Raw genomic sequence first — 23,758 nt, forward strand, 5'->3', positions numbered from 1 at the left:
TGTTGGGTGAAACATGGAGCAATTGTTATACAATTTGCACCCCTGTGTGCCTTTAATTCCATGTGTCAGGAGTCTTTGGCATGGTGGTGGGTGCCGATAAGTGCAACGATTTCCTGAGAAGCCATATTTGCAGGTGCCTCTTCTGTAGTGCGGGCATATGGCTATTTCCTCCGTAGGCTCTTGATGTGTCTCTTCCCTTCGGGTTGGCCGCACTGTCTGGGTGGTTGTGATGGAAACAGGGTCTTGACTTGCCTGTTGGGTCAGTGTATCTTGTTGTGTATAGTCTGGTGTTAGTGATTTTTCACTGTTGTGTGGCTGTGCCAGCAGACTTAGGTTCATATCTACTGGTGTGTCCCCTAGCTCTGTTGCCGTGTTCCCCTGAGCTGTGTCAATATTTGGTGGGTTTTCATCAGTTTCCCCTGAGTGTTTTTCCCTCTCCTGTGCCAGCTGCGACTCAATGTCTACTTTAATTTGTGCCACTGTTGCCTGGTAGTCAGGATGAATATCTGGGGCACATATGGTGCAAGTGAACTTTCTATCTGTGAGTGTTTTTTTTTTTTTTTTTTTTTTTTTTACAACAAAGGAGGCAGCTCAAGGGCACACAAAAAAAGAAAACAATAATAAAAAAAAGCCCGCTACTCGCTGCTCCTAAAAAAGAAACAAAAGAGGTGCCCAAAAGCAAGGTCAAATACGGGAGGAGAGATGTCCTGATACCCTCCTCTTGAAAGAGTTCAAGTCGTAGGCAGGAGGAAATACAGATGAAGGAAGATTGTTCCAGAGTTTACCAGCGTGAGGGATGACAGAGTGAAGATGCTGGTTAATACTTGCATAAGGGGTTTGGACAGTATAGGGATGAGCATGAGTATAAAGTCGAGTGCAGCGGGGCCGCGGGAGGGGGGGAGGCATGCAGTTAGCAAGTTCAGAAGAGCAGTCAGCGTGGAAATATCGATAGAAGATAGAAAGAGAGGCAACATTTCAGCGAAATTTACGAGGTAGAAGACTATCAGTATGAGGAGAGCTGATGAGACCAAGAGCCTTAGCCTCCACTCTGTCCAGAAGAGCTGTGTGAGTGGAGCCCCCCCACACATGAGATGCATACTCCATACGAGGGCGGACAAGGCCCCTGTATATGGACAGCAACTGTGCGGGGAATAAGAACTGGCGGAGACGGTACAGAACGCCCAGCCTCGAGAAAGCTGATTTAGTAAGAGATGAGATATGAAGTTTCCAGTTGAGATTTTGAGTTAAGGATAGACCGAGGATGTTTAGTGTTGAGGAAGGTGATAGCTGGGTGTTGTCAAAGAGTAGGGGGTAGTTGTTTGGAAGATTGTGTCGAGTGGATAGGTGGAGAAACTGTGTTTCTCTTGCCCCAATCGGAAATGATAGCAAGGTCTGAGGCTAAGCGTTCTGCAGCCTCCAGCCTTGAGTCGTTAAGTTCCTGTAGGTTGGGTCTTCTATTAAAAGAAGTTGAGTAATGCAGAGTGGAATCATCGGCGTAGGACTGGATAGGACAGTTCGTTTTGGAAAGAAGATCATCAATGAACAACAGAAAAAGAGTGGGAGATAGGACAGAACCCTGTGGGACACCACTGTAAATAGATTTAGGGGAAGAACAGTGACCGTCTACCACAGCAGAAATAGAACGGTCAGAAAGGAAACTGGAGATAAAGGTACAGAGAGAAGGATAGAAACCGTAGGAGGGTAGTTTGGAATGCAAAGATTTGTGCCAGACCCTATCAAAAGCTTTTGATATGTCCAGCGCAATAGAAAAGGTTTCACCGAAACGGCGAAGAGAGGATGACCAGGAGTCAGTTAAGAAGGCTAGGAGATCACCAGTAGAACGCCCCTTGCGGAACCCATACTGGCGATCAGATAGAAGGTCAGAAGTGGAAAGGTGCTTTTGAATCTTCCGGTTAAGGATTGATTCAAAAGCTTTAGATATACAAGAAAGTAAAGCTATAGGACGGTAGTTTGAGGGATTGGAGCGGTCACCCTTCTTAGGCACAGGCTGCATAAAGGCATACTTCCAGCAAGAATGAAAGGTAGGTGTTGACAGGCAGAGTCGAAAGTAAGTAAGTAAGTAAATATTTATTGCCTTTAAAATATAAGAATATTGTTTTATATAAGCATAACATAAAACATGGCAATGGCACAGCCTGTCAAGCCGAAGCTTCCCGACAGACATGTAATTATATTATTTTATTTAATGTTTACATTGGCACAAAATTGGTACCTAATATATTATTAACTAACGTATAGAACAATAAGAATAATTATAATAATATGTTGCTGAGAATAACAATAACAATATCAATTATAATAATAATAATAATAATAATAATAATAATAATAATAATAATAATAATAATGAACATTACAGTTGTGAAACTAAGTTCATACCAGACAATACATTTGATTACTACTTTGACAATTATATAAATAAGTTTTCACAGATTTTAAAAAATGGATAAATTTATATGATTGAGAAGAGTCTTAATATGTAGAGGCAATGAATTCCACATTTGGGGACCTGAGTATAATATACTGTGCTTAAAGAGAGAAGTTCTGAACTGTGGACATATGAGATTGATATCATTACCTCGAATGTTGTATGATGTGTGTACCAGTCTGAAAGGCTGACCTCCACAATACTGTGTAAGGCACTTGTAAATGCTTAACAATAAAAAATATTTATGAATATTTGGAAAACTAAGAAAATTTTGTGTATTAATTATATTTCGTGTTGACTCAAACCTACTCATATAGAATATACACCTATTTTTTTATTTTTATTTTGAGCTACTGATATTTTCTTACAGGTCCAGACTGATACACAATAGGTGAGATGGGGATAACAAAGTGTGTAATAAATACTAGTGAGGGATTCAGGTGTGAGATTATTGCGGACTCTGTATAAAATACCGCACATCCTTGCTAATTTATTTGTGACTAATGAAATATGTTGATTCCAGTTCATATTCTCATCTATGTAAACACCCAAAAATTTTGTGAAATTTACTCTGTCTAATGTGTTTCCCTCTATGGTTATAGGAGGAATGTTATATTGTAATGAACGATTTTGAAAAAAATATGTAATTAGTTTTCTGCAATATTCAGATCAATTCATTAATTTTAGTCCAATAATTATTTTTTTCTAGTTCTGTACCTAAATTTGTATGAAGATCGTTAATGTTTACATTATCTAATAAAAGATTTGTATCGTCAGCATAAATCGTATATTTGAATTTAGAACTTACATTAACAATGTCGTTTATATAGATGAGAAAGAGTATCGGTCCTAATATTGACCCCTGCGGTACACCCTTGTTGATTGCCCTAAAAGAAGAATACGTGACGTTGCAATATACAGCTTGTGACCTATTGGTTAAATAACTTTCAAATAGTTTTAAGGGAATACCTCTAACGCCATAGTGACTTAGCTTACTCAATAAAATTTTGTGAGTCAGTGTATCGAATGCCATAGATAAATCTAAAAATATTCCAATTAAATAATGTTACTTTTCTAAATACTGATATACTTTAGATATGAACTGTAAAATAACTATTTCTGTGGAACGACCTGCCCTAAACCCATGCTGGTAGTCTGTGAGTAGATTATTGTTTTCAAAAAAAATTACAAGACAGGAATTAATAACTTTTTCAAAAACCTTGCTAAATGCTGGAAGTACTGAAATAGGTCTATAGTTTTTAATATCGGATCTACTGCCTGATTTAAGTAGTGGTACAACTTTGGCTTTTTTAAGAGTTTTTAAGAGTTTGACCAGGCAGGGTGACAGCACGGAGGCACAGTTTTTAAGGACAATAGGAGGCACTCCATCAGGTCCACAAGCCTTCTGAGGATTGAGGCCAGAGAGGGCATAGAAAACATCATTTTGAAGAATCTTTAAAACAGGCATAAAGGAGTCAGAGGGGGGATGAGTAGGAGGAATTTGCCCAGAATCGTCCAGAGTGGAGTTTTTAGAAAAAGTTTGAGAGAAGAGTTCAGCCTTAGAGATAGATGAGACGGCAGTGTTGCCGTCAGGACTGAGGAGTGGAGGGAAAGATGAAGAAGTGAAGTTGGAGGAAATATTTTTGGCTAGATGCCAGAAGTCACGGGAAGAGTTAGAGAAAGCAAGGTTTTGGCATTTTCTATTAATGAAATAATTTTTGGTAAGTTGGAGAATAGATTTGGCACGATTTCGGGCAGAAATGTAAAGTTCATAATTAGCATTAGTTTGAAGGCTCTGGTACCTTTTGTGAGCTACCTCTCTATCACTGACAGCACGATAACAAGCGCGATTGAACCAAGGCTTTTTAGCGTGAGGAGTAGAGAAAGAACGAGGAATGTATGCCTCCATTCCAGAGAAAATCACCTCTGTGATGCGCTGAGCACACACAGAGGGGTCTCTATCCTGGAAGCAATAATCATTCCACGGGAAATCGGAAAAGTACATCCTCAGGTCGTCCCACCGAGCTGAAGTAAAATGCCAGAAGCACCGCCTCTTCGGTGGGCCCAGAGGGTGTACAGGAGCGATAGGACAGGATGCAGAAATAAGATTGTGATGGGAGGAGCACAACGGAGAGAACAGTTTGACAGAATAAGCAGAAGGGTTTAAGGTAAGGAAGAGGTCTAGAATGTTGGGCCGGTCTCCAAGACGGTAGGGAATATGAGTAAAGTGCTGGACCAACTGCTCTAGGTCGTTGAGGATAGCAAATTTGTACGCTTGTTCACCAGGATGGTCAGTGAAAGAGGATGAAAGCCAAAGCTGGTGGTGAACATTGAAATTTCCTAGGATGGAGATTTCAGCGAAGGGAGATTGGGTCAAGATGTGGTCCACTTTAGAATTCAAATAGTCAAAGAATTTTACATAGTTGGTAGAGTTAGGTGAGAGATAAATAGCACAGATGTATTTAGTAATAGAATGACAATGAAGTCTTAGCCAGATGGTAGAAAATTCAGAAGAGTCAAGGTTGTGGACACGGTATATATATATATATATATATATATATATATATATATATATATATATATATATATATATATATATATATATATATATATATATATATATATATATATATATATATATATATCTGTGGAGGCGGTGGCTGAGTCGTCAGACGAACGGCCCCGTGTTCAGGAGCACGTGAGTTCAATCCCCGCCCGGTGCCACCAAGCTGGGATTTTTTCAGCCGCCGCCGAGTGGCTTAAAACTACCCACATGCTGTCCTGAAGACCACTTATCAACCCGGACTCTAGATTCTAGAATCAAAGATTAGCTCTGGGAGGGCAGCATGAGCCAAAGCAAGATGGCGCCAATATAAACACTCGTCTGCGCCAGAACGGGACCATCACGACACACCGGAAAGAAGCCTTGGACCAACCATCAGCATCCACCGGAAGAAGCCTACCGCAATAGACCAATATATATATATATATATATATATATATATATATATATATATATATATATATATATATATATATATATATATATATATATATATATATATATATATATATATATATATATATATATATATATATATATATATATATATATATATATATATATATATATATATATATATATATATATATATATATATATATATATATGTATATATATATATATATATATATATATATATATATATATATCAAAAAAGGAGACAACTCAAAGGAAAAAAAAAATAATAAAAAAAAAAAACTACTCGCTGCTCCTTAAAACAAGCCGATTCTTGAAAAATAAAGATAAACCGTGAAAACACTTGAAAGCAAAAGTTTTTGCTTTGCTTTCAAGAGTTTTCACGTTTTATCTGATATCTTTTCTGAAGACATCGGCTTGTTTCTGCCATAGGTTAATTTATATATTTATATATATATATATATATAGATATATAGATATATATATATATATATATATATATACATCTATATATATATATATATATGTTTATATATATATATATATATATATATATATATATATATATATATATATATATATTCACTCTTTCATCCCTTACACTGGTAAACTCTGGTACAGCCTTCCTTCGTCTATATTTCCTCCTGCCTATGACTTGACCTCTTTCAAAAGTGTATCAAGACACCTCTCCATCCGAAATTGACCTCTCTTTAGGCCACTCTATATTATCTGCTGTTGTGGGAGCGGCAAGATAGCGGAGTTTTTTTCTACACTTTTTGTTGCTCTTGGGCCGACTCTCGAAAAAAAGCCAAAATACTTTTGTAATGGATCAGTGCGTACAGATAACCTTACCTGGCAGTATTATATCCAAGGTAATTACCGATCAAAAAGTTTGAACGTCTAAGAAAATGAAGTTGATTAAAAGTTTGAGACACTCGGTCACTAGACCACTGCGCACCTACTCCAGGCGTGCAAAAAACCTTGATGTTTTCAAGCATTTCAGCCGGTAATTTTATCTTATCATTATTGGTAATCAAAGTATATATTCGAAAAAAAAAATTTGTATAAAAATCACACGATAAGGATTCTGAGTACCATTTATCTTCCGTCTTCACTAAAGGTAAGTTGCTTGCTGTCGTCGCCACACTTCCCTTGTAATTATTATTCGATCCTGAGGACCTTTGTCGCTTGTGTTCCTTGCGGCAGACGTGACTTGCTCGTTAAAATAACCTTGTGCTCTGTAAGTCTCCTTCCTGCACGACAAGGGTCTTGGCCTGTAACCTGAGCATGGGCACGGCACGGTGCGGTACGGTTATGATCCTAATTTCCCCGTTCCCGTTTCAGCCATAGCCTATAGGTGCCGGAGCCTCCCGGGTGGCTTTTCACACACCCTTTACTTTGTTCCATCACTGTGCGTTTATGATAATTATTACGGTGTATTTTGTTCATAGGTAACCATCCTCAATAATTAAACTTCATCGTTCGAAACTTTATATGCTTGTTAGTAATGGATAGTCTGTAAAAAAATGAACTATACATAAAGCTACTTTTGATGGTGTCGGCACGAGCGATATTAGGCTATTGGATATTATATTATTTTGAATTACCTCTCCAGTAGGACTGTACTTTGTCCTTTAGTCATTTGATCTTATAAACAAGCACATTTTATCATTCTACAACAATTACAATAAACTAGGCAGCATAATTTATTTACATATTTATATATTTATATATATCCGTACCCATTGTCTTCGTACGCAGCTGAAAGTTCTCCCGAGACGCCTCGCGGAGGGAAGGCGAGAAGGGACGCACTAAAAGTTATTCCTTCAACTCGAAATAGATTGCAAACGTGTTGTCGTACATAAGAGATGAAATGTTACATATATACAACAAACACATCGACCCAGAAAAGTTTGCAGCTATTTAGTGAGGAAGTTGCATTACAGATCCCAATGACATGTTTCACTAAATAGCTCCAAATATTCTGGGGTCGGTGTGTTTGTTGTGCTGTGTACCAATAAATGATTGACAGAATAAGCTCTGGCACGGCAATTCCATCTCTTATGTACGGCAACACGTACGTTTGCAATCTATTCCGAGGTGGAAGGATAACTTCAGTGCGTCCCTTCTCGCCTTCCATCCGCTGGACTTTCCGCACTTCAAGTTTTCAGTTTGATCTGTGGTTCACTATCTCGCGTAATAGTTACTTCTTTCTTTCATCAATAAACTTAGGATGGTAGTGCACTGGAATTGTAATGAATAAATTTCAAATTCACAAATATAAATAACATAAGGCGAGTATAAAAATAGGTCAAAGCGGTTGTTATAAATGTTTACCAAACTTTCATTCATTTGGATTATTTTTACAGAATTACCAAGGCGTTGAAAAAGTAAATAATAACAGCTGACACATACAATTCTCCTGAACACGATAATATTATCAGAGTTTAGGTAATCCGAAAAGGTGGAAACACAATTACTAGATTATGTTGTAAACACACACACACACACACACACACACACACACTGAGCTCTGTGCTCTTCCGTAGGGGAACGGCTGGCTGTCTCGAAAGAGACCCGCAGCAGACCAAGAGGAGGTGAATTACACACACACACACGTAAAAGAACCCGGGTTCGATTCCCTGGCTGGACGGAAAAACTTGGGCATGTTTCCTTACACGTGTAACCCCACTTCACATGGCAATAATTTGATACCGGATGTAAATCGAGAATTTGCGATCTCGTAGCCCGGAGAGTGAGTGTGTGTATATATATATATATTCACTCTTTCATCCCTTACACTGGTAAACTCTGGTACAGCCTTCCTTCGTCTGTATTTCCTCCTGCCTATGACTTGACCTCTTTCAAGAAGAGTGTATCAAGACACCTCTCCATCCGAAATTGACCTCTCTTTAGGCCACTCTATATTATCTTCTGTTGTGGGAGCGGCAAGATAGCGGGTTTTTTTCTACACTTTTTGTTGCCCTTGGGCCGACTCTTGAAAAAAAAGTAAAATACTTTTGTAATGGATCAGGGCGTACAGATAACCTGACCTGGCAGTATTATATCCAAGGTAATTACCGATCAAAAAGTTTGAAAATTTGAGTGAAGACTAATTCTTCACGTCTAAGAAAATGAAGCTGATTAAAAGTTTGAGACACTCGGTCACTAGACCACTGCGCACCTATCCCAGGCGTGCAAGAAAGCTTGATGTTTTCAAGCATTTCAGCCGGTAATTTTATCTTATCATTATTGGTAATCAAAGTATATATTCGAAAAAAAAAATAGTATAAAAATCACATGATAAGGATTCTGAGTACCATTTATCTTCCGTCTTCACTAAAGGTAAGTTGCTTGCTGTCGTCGCCACACTTCCCTTGTAATTATTATTCGATCCTGAGGACCTTTGTCGCTTGTGTTCCTTGCGGCAGACGTGACTTGCTCGTTAAAATAACCTTGTGCTCTGTAAGTCTCCTTCCTGCACGACAAGGGTCTTGGCCTGTAACCTGAGCATGGGCACGGCACGGTGCGGTACGGTTATGATCCTAATTTCCCCGTTCCCGTTTCAGCCATAGCCTATAGGTGCCGGAGCCGCCCGGGTGGCTTTTCACACACCCTTTTTGTTCCATCACTGTGCGTTTATGATAATTATTACGGTGTATTTTGTGCATAGGTAACCATCCTCAATAATTAAACTTTATCCTTCAAAACCTTATATGCTTGTTAGTAATGGATAGTCTGTAAAAAAATGAACTATACATAAAGCTACTTTTGATGATGTCGGCACGAGCGAGATTAGGCTATTGGATATTATATTATTTTGAATTACCTCTCCAGTAGGACTGTACTTTGTCCTTTAGTCATTTGATCTTATAAACAAGCACATTTTATCATTCTACAACAATTACAATAAACTAGGCAGCATAATTTATTTACATATTTATATATTTATATATATCCGTACCATTGTCTTCGTACGCAGCTGAAAGTTCTCCCGAAACGCCTCGCGGAGGGAAGGCGAGAAGGGAAGCACTATAATTATTCCTTCAACTCGAAATAGATTGCAAACGTGTTGTCGTACATAAGAGATGAAATTGCCGTGTCAGAGCATATTCTGTCAAACATTTAATGCTACATATATACAACAAACACATCGACCCCAGAAAAGTTTGCAGCTATTTAGTGAGGAAGTTGTATTACAGATCCCAATGACATGTTTCACTAAATAGCTCCAACTTTTCTGGGGTCGATGTGTTTGTTGTGCTGTGTACCAATAAATGATTGACAGAATAAGCTCTGGCACGGCAATTTCATCTCTTATGTACGGCAACACGTACGTTTGCAATCTATTCCGAGGTGGAAGGATAACTTCAGTGCGTCCCTTCTCGCCTTCCATCCGCTGGACTTTCCGCACTTCAAGTTTTCATTATTATCTGTGGTTCACTATCTCGCGTAATAGTTACTTCTTTCTTTCATCAATAAACTTAGGATGGTAGTGCACTGGAACTGTAATGAATAAATTTCAAATTCACAAATATAAATAACAAAAGGCGAGTATAAAAATAGGTCAAAGCGGTTGTTATGAATGTTTACCAAGCTTTACTTCATTTGGATTATTTTTACAGAATTACCAAGGCGTTGAAAAAGTAAATAATAACAGCTGACACATACAATTCTCCTGAACACGATAATATTCTCAGAGTTTAGGTAATCCGAAAAGGTGGAAACACACTTACTATATTATGTTGTACACACACACACACACACACACACACACACTGAGCTCTGTGCTCTTCCGTAGGGGAACGGCTGGCTGTCTCGAGAGAGACCCGCAGCATACCAAGAGGAGGTGAATTACACACACACACACACGTAAAAGAACCCGGGTTCGATTCCCAGGCTGGACGGAAACACTTGGGCATGTTTCCTTCCACGTGTAACCCCACTTCACATGGCAATAATTTTATACCGGATGTAAATCGAGAATTTGTGATCTCGTAGCCCGGAGAGTGAGTGTGTGTATTGGCTTCATTCCCATCCATAGACCGGTCATATAATGAGTTCAAAGGTTGCTCCCAGAGGATGGTGGCTCACAGGGATCCACAGTGATCTGCAAGCCCGTACGTGAATAACACACACACACACACACACACACACACACACACACACACACACACACACACACACACATATATATATATATATATATATATATATATATATATATATATATATATATATATATATATATATATAATATATCTATATATATATAAGAAGATAAGAACATAAGAACGTAAGTAGTCTGCAAGAGGCCGGTTGGCCTAAACAAGGCAGCTCCTGTACACTCAACCCCACCTTACCTCACCATCCATGGCTTTATCTAACCTCTTCCTGAATGTATCTATGGTATTGGCTCCCAAGCCTGTTCCATTCATCTACCACTCTATTGGTGAGCCAATTCTTGCCTATGTCTTTGTTGAATCTGTATTTGTCTAACTTAAAACCATTGCTACGCGTCCTACCTGGCTCTTTTACTATCAAAATCTTATTGACATCCCCTTTATTAAAGCCCTTCATCCACTTACAGACTTCGATCAAGTCTTCTCGCAACCTTCGCCTTTCTAGGGAGTGTAGATTTAAATGCTTCAGCCTGTCTTCATAAGGCAAGTTTCTCACCCCCTGAATCATCTTTGTCCTCCTCCTCTGTACAGTTATATATATATATATATATATATATATATATATATATATATATATATATATATATATATATATATATATATATATATATATATATATTACAGCAGAGGAGTCAGTTCAAGGACATAAAAAAGGTAACAAATGTAAAAAAAAATAAAAAAAAGCTCCTAAAAAGAGTTAAGAGGAGTGGTCGAAAGATAGGTCAGTTTCGGGAGGAGAGGTGTCCTGATACCCTCCTCTTGAAGGAGTTCAAGTCGTAGGCAGGAGGAAATACAGATGAAGGAAGATTGTTCCAGAGATTACCAGCGTGAGGGATGAAAGAGTGAAGATGCTGGTTAACTCTTGCGTAAGGGATTTGGACAGTAAAGGGATGAGCTTGAGTAGAAAGTCGTGTGTGGCGAGGCCGCGGGAGGGGGGGAGGCATACAGTTAGCAAGTTCGGAAGAGCAGTCAGCATGAAACTATCGATAGAAGATAGAAAGAGAGGCAACATGGCGGCGAAATTTAAGAGGTAGAAAACTATTAGTAAGAGGAGGAGAGATGATGAGACGAAGAGCCTTAGACTCCACTCTGTCCAAGAGAGCTGTGTGAGTGTAGCCCCCCCACACGTGAGATGCATACTCCATACGAGGGCGGACAAGGCCCCTGTAAATGGATAGGAGCTGTGCCTTTATAAACATTTGCCTGTGCCACAGCGAGCTTGGGCCGACAACCAGGCCCCCACCAAGAAAGCCTACCCCAGCTCTCGGCTAATACGTAAAAAAGTAAATAAATAACACGGGTAGTCTTACACAGTGTTCAAGGACTTACAACTGTATACACTAAACTTACATCGGTATACACTATAATGATTCATCAGTGTTTCTTCTGGCCATTCCTGTTTATATTAGCAGGAGCCGCGATTGGAGGGTTTTTCTTTTCTTTTTTTTGTGTGTGTTCGTGTTTATTGACTTTTACTGTAAATAGTAATAATCTCATCGGTAGAAAAATTTAAGGGCTGCGACTACGGGGTGTCCTCCTGTGTATATGGTACGTCCATTAGCTTTGAAATCTTAGTATGTTTTTTGTTGGTGTAAAGGTGTGATACTCTGTGAATTTACATTAAATTCGGGTGAGGAGACTCAAACAAAGCGGTTTTTTTTTTTGTTTGTTTCGCATACTTTATATTTCAGTTAATCGCTTTGAAAAAAAAAACTTAGAAACTTTGTTTACCTATCTACATTTCGCATTGATAAAATTTTGGACTTTTTGTTTTGTCTTCGAAAAAAAAATTGTCACGATTTTTTTCATTGTGTCCCGTTTTCTTTTGACATTTTTTGACATTTTATCAATAGCAAAAATTGTCCTTTAGTTGTATTTTTAAATGATACCTAACAAAAGTCGGTCAGACTTTTTTTCGATTTTGTGATTTTTTTTTTAATTTAAAAACTACTTTTCGAGATATTGGCTCCAAAGATGTTTTTCCATTTCATCCCTGTCTTGCCATTTGTATTTATTATTCACGTATTATTGTGTATACCTTGTTGACTTACTGAAGAATGATAAGGCGTCTGGTCCCGCACACCCGCTCGCTTCTACCTCTAAATACCTCGCTTCTACGCTACTCTCTTGCTTGTTTTCTGAGTTGGCCGCTCCATAAGCCCTCTTGATGTTGATGACTATTTCTGGTTGCCTTGCGCTTGTACATCATTTGTAAGGACGTTTTTTTGGCTGGAGTGGAGAGAAAACTACGACGCACTCTCCCCGTCTGTTCCGACTGGCACTGGCTTTGGCGCCTCTCTTCCTCCCCTGTCTCGCCGCTCGGAGGAGAGAATGACATGAGAAACTTTACGGAGAAAAAAATATTCAAATGTAATTTTTACTTATATACAAGCATTGAACGATACATGCACATGTTGACGCGTATGTCCGGCTATGACGCAACAGCCCCTCCAGGTGGAAGGGGTTCTAATTTTACGAAAACAAGCCTCACCACCTGGCAGTTTAGGCTTTCCCGGCCATGCTGAGCGAAAAACATGTACTCTTACTATTTTAAATATATTCGTCGAAAAATACCCCGTAGTAACTCACGGATTGAATAAAGTAACTCACTACCAATCATCAGTAATCGTGACTAATTTGTGGTAATTGTGGCTGTTAGTGATAATCTGGAAGATAAATTGTATATGAAATTTACTTTGAATTTCGGAATTACTCCAAGTGTGTCGTGTGTCCGTCCTCTAACAGCATATGGTGGGCCAGAGGGAATTACCCGTGTGTGGATAAGATTGCCCTTGTACGCTGTCATTATTACACACACACACACACACACACACACACACACACACACACACACACACACATTTTTCGGCTGCAAATTATATAAGTTCGGGCTTTCCTTCGCCGCCACCATTACCGTGGCCACCAGCCTGCTGTCCACAGCTTCTACTCTGCTGCTGTAAAGTATATGAGTCAATGGAACGATGTATTTACGTTATTACATACGTTTTATTACAACAATCAGTCTTGGCTGATATTGGTGACACATTTACTGGGTTTGTTGATAATGTGCCTCCGCGGTGTGGTGGGCAGCGCGCGGATCTACGAATCCACGGGCCTGGGAAGATATGCCGGCCGCATATTTAGGAAGGTAGCTACGGTTTTCTAATGCCGCGCCACACTCCTCGCTGATTCGCCGGCTGGCTCTCAATCTCCGCCCACACTCAACGCGCGTGCGCGTGCGTGGGTATTTACCCCGTTGTATTTACCTAGTTGTGACATACGGGAAAAGAGCTATGCTCGCGCTGTCCCGTCTCCATATTCACTCTTATCCAACTTTTCTTTAAAATCATGAATGTTTCTTGCACAAACTACCTTCTCCTTCAGTCTATTCCATAGCTCAATGTTTTTGTTTGGGAAGGTACACTTTTTCACATCTCTCCTACACGTGGTCGCCCTCAACTTCTTTCCATGTCCTCTTGTTTCTCTCTCGTTCCACACACACAGATCCTCTCTGTCCAAATGCTCCATTCCGCTCGCCACCCTGTACACCAATATCAGAGCTCCTCTGTCTCTTCTTCTCTCCAGGGTTGTGAGCCCCATGCTATTGGGTCTCTCCTCATAAGTCCGATCTCGAAGTTTCGGTACCATCTTAGTTGCCACTCTCTGCACTCTTTCCAGCTTCTTTATGATCTTCTTTTCGTGAGGAGACCAGACCACTGCTGCATACTCTAACTTTGCCCTTATCATTGGGATTATTATTTTCTTCATCATCTCCTCATCCAAGTACACAAATGCCGTCCTTATGTTCCTCAGCAAATTCAGAGTTTGTCATGTTATCCTGTTGATGTGTTTGTCCAGTGACATATTCTCTGAGAGTCACTCCCAAATCTTTTTCCTCCACTCCTCTGCATATTATCTTACTTCCCATCTTAAAATCATATTTACATCTTCTGCCACTCCTACCAAACTCCATTTTTTTTTACATTTCCCGAGGTTGAATTCCATCTGCCATGTACCACTCCACTCCCATATTCTATCCAGGTCCGTTGCAATGCCTCATAGTCCTTCACATTATTCACTCGTCTCAATAGTTTTGCATCATCTACAAACAAACTCACATAACTGGACACTCCATCCACCATATTTCATATAAACAGGAAACATTATTGGTGCCAACACCGAACCTTGCGGGACTCCACTCATCACAGGGCACCAGTTGGAAACCCTGTCCCTGATTATCGTCCTCATTTCCCTGTTAGTTAGGAATTCAGACACGGAAGTGGAATAAAGGCGGTGCTGTGAAAAAGAAAGATGGGACAGTCTTGATGGATGCAGAGGAGGCGGGACAAAGATGGAGTGAATATAATATTATTATTATAAGAGAGCTGTTTAGTGATGAGAGACCAGAGATGGATGACACGGCCGAAGGAAATGAAGGCCTAGAAATTTTAGAGTGAAGTAAAATGGGCAATGAAAGACCTGAAGAGAGGAAAGGCAGCAGGAGGCGAGAGTGTTACAATATAGATGTTGCAAGCAGTTGAAGATATGGCAGTAAAGTGTATCAGAGATAGTGAACAAGGTCTACAATTCTTTTTTTTCTTTTACAGCAGAGGAGTCAGTTCAAGGGCATAAAAAAGGTAACAAATGTGAAAAAAAAGACTGCAACTCACTGCTCATATAAAGAGTTAGAGTAGTGGCCGAAAAATAGGTCAATTTCGGAAGGAGAGGTGCCCTGATACCCTCCTCTTGAAATAGTTCAAGTCGTAGGTAGGAGGGAATACAAATGAAGGAAGATTGTTCCAGAGTTTACCAGCGTGTGGGATGAGAAAAGGAAGATGCTGGTTAACTCTTGCGTAAGGGATTTGGACAGTAAAGGTTGAGTAGAAAGTCGTGTGTGGCGAGGCCGCGGGAGGGGGAAGGCATGCGGTTAGCAAGTTCAGAAGAGCAGTCAGCTTGAAAATATCGATAGCAGATAGAGAGAGAGGCGAAATTTAAAAGGCAGAAGACTATCAGTACAGTAAGAGGAGGAGAGCTGATGAGACGAAGAGCCTTAGACTCCACTCTGTCCAAGAGAGCTGTGTGAGTGGAACCCCCCACACGTGAGATGCATACTCCATACGAAGGCGGACAAGGCCCCTGAAAATGGATAGCAACTGTGCGGGGGAGTAGAACGGCGGAGACGGCACAGAACGCACAGCCTCGAAGAAGGTGATTTAGGAAGAGAAGATACATGAAGATTACAGTTTAGATTTGAGTTAAGGATAAACCGAGGATGTTTAGTGTTGAAGAAGGTGATCGCTGAGTGTTGTCAAAGAATAGGGGATAGTTGTTCGGAAGATTGTGTCGAGTGGATAGGTGGAGAAACTGTGTTTTTGAGGTGTTGAAGGACACGAAGTTCTTGTTTTCCTAGTCGGAAATAATAGTAAGGTCTAAGGCTAAGCGTTCTGGCGCCTCCATCCTGGAATCATTTAGATCATGTTGGGTGGGTCTTCTATTAAAAGAAGTTGAGTAATGCAGAGTAGAGTCATCGGTGTAAGAATGGATAGGGCAGTTCGTTTTGGAAAGAAGATCTTCAATGAACAACAGAAAGAGAGTGGGAGATAGGGCAGAGCCCTGCGGAACACCAGTATTAATAGATTTAGGGGAAGAACAGTGACTGTCTATCACAGCAGAAATAGAACGGTCAGAGAGGAAACGTGAGATAAAGGTACAGAGAGAAGGATAGAAACCGTAGGAGGGTAGTTTGGAAAGCAAAGATTTGTGCCAGACCCTATCAAAGGCTTTTGATATGATATCTGGACAGGTAACTGAACAAATGTGTAAATCCGTGTTTATCGCAATACCAAAAGTAAGCGGAACACTTGACTGCGATAAGCACAGAACCATCAGTATCATGAGCCAAATAACAAAAATCACACTGAAAGTTATACTCAAACGATTACGTGGAAGAAAAAGAAGTGAGGTCTCGGACGAGCAATGTGGATTTGTGGAAGGAAAAGGCACGAGTAATGCAATATTTATGTTGAGAACAATGGCAGAGAGGGTGATAGACAAACAAAGATACCTGTATGTCTGCTTTATTGACTATGAAAAAGCCTTTGATAGAGTTAGACATGAAGACTTAATGGAACTATTGAAAAGCATTAGGGTGAACGGAAGATAACTCAGAGTGATAAAGAATCTATACTGGCACAAAAGGCGTGTGTAAGAGTAGATGGCGAAGATACAGAGTTGCAGAACACCAGAAGAGGTGTCATGCAGGGTTGTGTAATGTCACCGGATCTGTTTTCATTGTTTGGAGAAATAATAATGCGGACTATCAGAGAATGTGAGGGGATAAGTATTGGAGGACGTAATGTAAATAACATAAGGTGTGCCGATGACACTGTGCTGATAGCAGACAATAAAGAAAAAATACAATTAATGCTCAACCGAGTAAAAGAAGAAAGGGAATCCAAAGGTTTGACAATTAAGGTATAGAGAACGAAGTGGTTGGTAATGTCAAAGAATGCACAGATACCACGAATGGAGCTGCGATGAACGGTGGAGAGGGTAGAGAACTTTAATTATTTGGGAAGTGTTGTGACCGAGGATATAAGGTGTGACACAGAAATTAAAAGGAGAATAGGTATAGCAAAGACCGCATTTTGCTATTGAATAACATAGTTTTCTATAAAAAACACGGAAAAGCTTAATAAAAATTCATGTGTGGTCAACAATGTTATATGGTGTGAAAAGTCGGACTATATCAAAGACGATGTTGAATAGGCTGGAGGCGATGGAGATGTGGCTGTGGAGGAGGAGGATGAAGATCACGTGGACGGCAAGAAGGTCGAACGAAGAAGTATTGGAGATGGTGGGAGAGAGGAGGGAGCTGATGGGGGCGGTGAGATTGAGACAACTGAAATTTTTTGTTTACGTAATGAGGAGAGAGGGGCTGGAGAATCTGATAATGACAGGAATGGTGGAGGGAACCAGAGGGAGAGGAAGACCGAGAGTGAAATACATGGACGGATTGGTAAAGCTGGCACGGGGGAACATGACGGGTGGACACTGGACAGTTCATCAGGGCCACGAGGGACAGAAGAAGATGGAAGTCCATGGTTGCCCACGTGCGGTACTATGTAAAATGTTTTTTTTTTCTTCAGATTCAGGTACTTTCCATCCGCCCAGCCTTCTCTCTCCTGTATTAAATATGTCACCCTTAAGTAGTAACACAACAAGTTGGTGACGCAAGATCTCCCTTTCCTGAATCCAAACTGGCAACCCGATATAATTTTCTCACTTTCTCAGAAATCCGACCGCCTGTTTTTAACCAGTCTCCTTCGCAACCACACTAGTGAGTGATACCGGTCTGTAATTTAATGGCTCCTCTCTCTTGCCTCCCTTAAAAATCGGTACCGTATTATATTTGCTCTCTTCCAATCTTGTGGTGCCTTTCCTTCACTTAGAGAGTCACTCATTATGGAGTGCAGTTTCTCTGCAAGTTGATCACTACATTCATTCAAGATACACCCTGATACTCCATCCGGCCCCGTCGCCTTTCTTACATCCAGTTTGTTCAAACTTTCTTTGACCTGCACCGTTAACTGAATCTCTTGCATAACCCTTCCTTTTTCCTGGCCCGGAAGTTGTACAAATTCCTCTTTTGTGAACATTCTATGGAAGCTGTTATTCATCACCTCTGCCATCTTTGCTGGGTCCTCATAATTATGTGGTTTCATCCATTTTCAGTTTATCGATTTTTTCTCTATTCTTTAATTTGCCGTTCACACGTCTATAAAATAGGTTGTCTTTTCACTTGTCGATTATATCTTTTTCATATTTCCTTTTTTCTTCTCTTCTAATCTTTGTATATTCATTCCTTGCTTGTTTGAAATCGTTCCACGAGTTGATTCTTCTTTGTCTCCTCCATCCCTTCCAAGCTTCCTTTTTCTCTTTCTAGCTATCTCGCATCACTTGTTAAACCAATCCTTTTTACCAACATCCTTTTTGGTTACCTTGGAGACATATTTATTTTCGGCTTCCTTGTATAGCTTTAAAAACTCCTCCCACTTATCCTGTGTACTCTTGGCTTTGTACAGCCCACTCCAATTTGCATTTTCAAAAAAGGTTATCATGCTAACAAAGTCACAGTAGTTGCTTCTCCCAATTTTGTGATCCTCTTTTCGGCCAATCGTTCTCTTTTCTGATACTTCAAATTCCACAACCTCATGGCCACTCTTCGCTATTGGACAATCTACGTTAAGATTTTCTATTATTTCTGGCTCCTTACTTAATATATACCAGGTCTAGTCTTGATGCCTCACCTTCTTTCCCGAATCTGGTATGTTCCTTGATCCACTGAGTCAGCACATGTTCCACTGCCAGTTGCAGGAGTCTTCCTCCCCACGACTCGTCTGCTCCCTGCGTCTGCCAGTCCTCCTATTCCACCTCCATGCAGTTGAAATCACCCATTATAATTATTCTCTCACACTCCCTCAACATTTCATCCTTGCAACTCACCGTGTCTTGTATCATTTGTTTATATTCCCGCAACCCCCATACGCTTGTTCATGGAGGCACATACCCTACTACATAATGCCTCCTTCTTCCTTCAGCACCCACACTTTTCACTTTCAACACCTCTGTCAAGCCTTCACCCTCAATTACCTCCTCCACCCTAATGCCTTTTTTAACCATCAACATCACACCTCCTCCCCGTTTTATCTTTCTGTCTCTCCTCCATACGTTGTATGCACCTTCTCCAATCCCCACCACCTCAATTGGGTCACAACTTAGTTTCCGTCAGCCCCACAATATCAGGTTCTTTGTGTCTCAAATAGTCGTTAACTCTATCCACGATGAAACTATTCCATTAATATTCGTATATGTCACTTTCCACCCTTCCTCCTTTTCTGTTAGTTTTATTCCTTTCTTCCTCTCGACCCTATGAACTACTTTCTCACTTTCATATCCATTACTCTCCAAAAAAACTCCCTCTTCTCTTCTTGCGATCTCTTCTCATTTAAATCACGAACCTCACCTCTAAAGGCAGCTTTACACCTGGCAATTCGCGGCTGGCAATACAGGCGCGGCAGCATTTTTGGTCTGGGTCTGGGTCTGGGAGCTCTTCTCGCGGCAAGTTCTCTGCAGCTGAGCGTGTCCGTCTTGTATAGCCGACTGGCGGCCGGGTAAACAACATGTCGGCGCCAATAAAACACGAAATGACAGATGCAGATAACAAGATTTGGAGCCGAGGTGGCATTGCTAGAGGAAGTGAGGCAGCATCGACACTTGTGGGACCCACAAGATAAGCTCTACAAGAAGCAGAGCCTGCGCAAAACAACTTTTGAGAGAGTGGCAGCAACATTGCGGGAAATGTTTATCTCTTTGCGAGATATCGAAGGAGGTATAAGGAACGGTTATTTTCGTGCATTTTATAATCACACTATGTAATGCCTGGGGGTTGGGATGGCATGTTCCTCCCTTCTCCTTTATTGTTAAATGCAACAATAAACAATCAGTCAATCAATCAATACTACTTATGATAAAACTCGTTTACTTAAAGTATTTCTACAATATTAGGCTGATGGACCAAACTCATTGTGGTTTTAAGATATGGTAGTAGCCTTTTGGGGTGTCTGGGGTGAATTCATGCCCTTGCATTTACTAGCAGTTTACGTCTTGATGCTCCCGGCGGCTCCTCCCACGTGTGAAGGTACTTTCTCCCGAGAGCACCCAGCCGGTCTAGCCGCTAGATCGTCGCGGCTGTATTGCCGGCCAGGAATTGCCACGTGTAAAGTGTGTGTGTGTGTGTGTGTGTGTGTGTGTGTGTGTGTGTGTGTGTGTGTGTGTGTGTGTGTAATTCACCACGACCTGATCACGTGTTGGACTCGTAATCCCCTGCAGCAGGTACCCTCCCGACATGAGCAAGTGCTATTTATCGTCGATCTATGGGTACTGCCAGGACCTCACACACCACACAACCCATCCCCTTTGCTCAAGGGGGGATAGTAACCACTCCTAGTCAACGGAAAGAATCCGGCCTGAGCGGGCTCGAACCGTCGCCCTGTCAGACCGTGAAGCCTGGGTGTGTGTGTGTGTGTGTGTGTGTGTGTGTGTGTGTGTGTGTGTGTGTGTGTGTGTGTATCTCAACGTGTCCTACGAGACATCTGTGGGTATTGAACTTGTATTTTGTTTGTCGCCATGAGGCGTAATAAATTTATCAAATCAAATCTCTCTCTCTCTCTCTCTCTCTCTCTCTCTCTCTCTCTCTCTCTCTCTCTCACACACACACACACACACACACACACAGAGAGAGAGAGAGAGAGAGAGAGAGAGAGAGAGAGAGAGAGAGAGAGAGAGAGAGAGAGAGAGAGCAACTTCAGCTGGCCGTGCAATAAGCCGGAGAGCCTTACTGCACCCACACATCACCATCACCCGTCATCCTCGTCCATGTAGCTATCCAGTCTACTCTTAAACCAAGCTATCGTCGATGCACTAACTATGTGATTGCTTAGTCTATTCCCGAGAGATAGAGAGAGAGAGAGAGAGCGAGGGCGAGAGAGAGAGAGAGAGAGAGAGAGAGGTTGGCCATCAACTGTTGAGAGCCAGCCGTCAAATCAGCGAGGAGGCGCGCGGGCTTGAAAAAAAACCCGTACCTACCTTCGTAAATATATAAAGGATGTATAAAGAGTAGTAGTATGTAATGGCGACAGTGACGGGACCAAAATAATTCGCAAGCATGATCAAGAATTCGCAGCAGAAAAAATTACGTCGAAAAATTTTATACGTCGAATTTGCCGGCCGGGGCAGCCGGCCGGGGCGGCCAGCCAGCCGCGCGGGCAGCCAGCCGCCGAGGGGACCTCCCCACTACCCAACCGGGTAGTGGTCATAAACCTACCCAAAGTGACCATCCCCCCCCCCCTCCCAACCCCCCCCACCCCAACCCCGCCCCACCCCAAACCCCCCCACCTTCCACGCCATCGTGTCTCCCCCTACCCCCCGGAGGCCTGAGCGTCACCCTCCAGCCGGGGATTGGTTAGGGGCGTCCTTTCGCGCCGTGCCGGGGCGTCGCCCTCCTGCCGGGGATCGGTTAGCGCGAGCGGTGCCTTGTTCGGGGGATCGGTTAGGGGCGTCCTTTCGCACCGTGCCGGGGCGTCCTTTCGCCCCAGTGCCGGGGGATCGGTTAGGGGCGTCCTTTCGCGCCGTGCCGGGGCGTCGCCCTCCTGCCGGGGGATCGGGTAGGGGCGTCCTTTCGCCCCAGTGCCGGGGGATCGGTTAGGGGCCTCCTTTCGCACCGTGCCGGGGCGTCCTTTCGCCCCAGTGCCGGTGGATCGGCTAGGGGCCTCCATTCGCACCGTACCGGGGCGTCACCCTCCTGCCGGGGGATCGGTTAAGGGCGTCCTTTCGCCCCAGTGCCGGGGGATCGGCTAGGGGCGTCCTTTCGCACCGTGCCGGGGCGTCACCCTCCTGCCGGGGGATTGGTCCTTTCGCACCGTGCCGGGGCGTCACCCTCCTGCCGGGGATCGGTTAGCGCGAGCGGTGACTTGTTGGGCGGAGGCCTGTGGCTACCTTCCCCCTCCCTCTCCCTCTTCCCCTCCCGCTATTGATTTTTTTTTTCCAGTTTGCCAGCATGTGTGTGCGTGTCCCCCTCTATTCCCCACCCCTCGCGAGCGGTGACTTGATGGTCAGTCTGAGGGTACCATTACCCCTCCCTCTCCCTCTACCCGCTATTGATTTTTTCAGTTTGCCAGCATATGCGTGTGTGTGTGTGCGTGTGTGTGTGTGTTACTGTTGATTTTCATACTGACTGGAGTTATATCGATTGTCTTTTCAGTGAGGGGGTAGGAACGGGAAAAGTAGATTTTATACATTTATATTGAAATATAGTGGAAAAAAAATGGTATGACAAGTTATTATATTACCTTAATCTAGTCTATTTTATTTATTCTTTCTTAATCCAGGCTAATTTGTTCTTTCTTAATCCAGACTAAATACATGCTAAGCCTAAAAATAAAAACACACAATCGCCATAAAAAAAAAGACATATTACAAACTCACACCGTACAGGCTCAAAGAAATACAATGGAAACCCACCCATCCTACCCTTTTTTTTTCCCTCCCCCAAAATAAATCCTAATTGAAAGAGACATATTACAAACTTATGTCGTACATGCCCAAAGACAGCCCATAAAAGGATGACAACACGAGTACATATACAAATGAAGAAAAAAAATACACAACACAAGTACATATATATATAAAATAATACACACAGAGCGAGTACATATATAAAAAAAATGATTGTTAAGCACTAAATATAGGAGTCTCATCAAGAACATTTATAATATTATTCACGTCCATGCTATGAGAAAAATTCAAAGAATTGAAAGCTGAAGGAAGGTCAGTGCTTGAGAAGCTTTCATTTGTTCCGTCCGCACAAGCCGCATTGGAAGGGCCCGGTTGTGGCGCGAGATTTTCTTCAGCGGCCGCAGCTGCTGCACGCCGCGCTGGTGGCTCTTCAAAGACGAGTTTCTTGGTCACAGAGATATTTTTTTTCATTGGTTTTCCCCGACCGTACGCCGCTGCTGAGGAGAAGAGACCCGCCTCACGTTTGGCCACCTGAAGTTTTTTTCTCCCAACTTTATGGAGGCTCTTCTGAGACAGTCTTGGGTTCCGGTGTTCTTGCTGCTTCGGCAAATTATTCTTTGTCATTCTTCGCCGCCGTTCTTGTCCCCAGTCGCGATCTTGTCGTCTCTGGTGCGTCTCCTGCTGCTCGCTACGCCCCTGCTGCTGCAGCTGCCGCAACACTTCCGCCATATGCTGCATTTTTTTTTCCAGTCGTGATTGACGCATTTCATGATCTTTTTGCTGCAGACGACTTCGCCGCCGCTCTCGCGATTCAGCGCCCGACGGAGAGTCAAGACACACCATCACCGAAGCGTGTCTGTTGTTGTTGCCGTGGACTTATGAAAAGATAGAGAAACATTATTAGACAAAAAAAATCAATCTCTCTCTCTCTCTCTCTCTCTCTCTCTCTCTCTCTCTCTCTCTCTCTCTCTTGTAAGAATAAAAAAAATACTTACTATACGTTACGCTGGCCGGTGGGTCGTTCTTCAGATGAGACACTGGTAATGGAGGTATCACATCCTTCAGAAGTCG

At 42.0% G+C, this 23,758-nt stretch overlaps 1 protein-coding gene across 2 annotated transcripts in view; it reads left to right on the plus strand.

The window, feature by feature from the left end:
- Positions 1–6,415: 6,415 nt before the first annotated feature.
- Positions 6,416–23,758, plus strand: part of LOC127002440 (demethylmenaquinone methyltransferase-like) — a 34,714-nt gene continuing 17,371 nt past the window's right edge. Inside the window, exon 1 of one of the 2 annotated variants that reach the window (XM_050868406.1) lies at positions 6,416–6,549. The gene's annotated coding sequence lies outside the window, so the exon portion shown is untranslated. The remainder of the gene's footprint in view (positions 6,550–23,758) is intronic. The other variant, XM_050868405.1, reaches the window with a different exon arrangement.

Source organism: Eriocheir sinensis, chromosome 23 (assembly GCF_024679095.1).
Source record: "Eriocheir sinensis breed Jianghai 21 chromosome 23, ASM2467909v1, whole genome shotgun sequence".
Lineage (NCBI taxonomy): Eukaryota > Metazoa > Arthropoda > Malacostraca > Decapoda > Varunidae > Eriocheir > Eriocheir sinensis.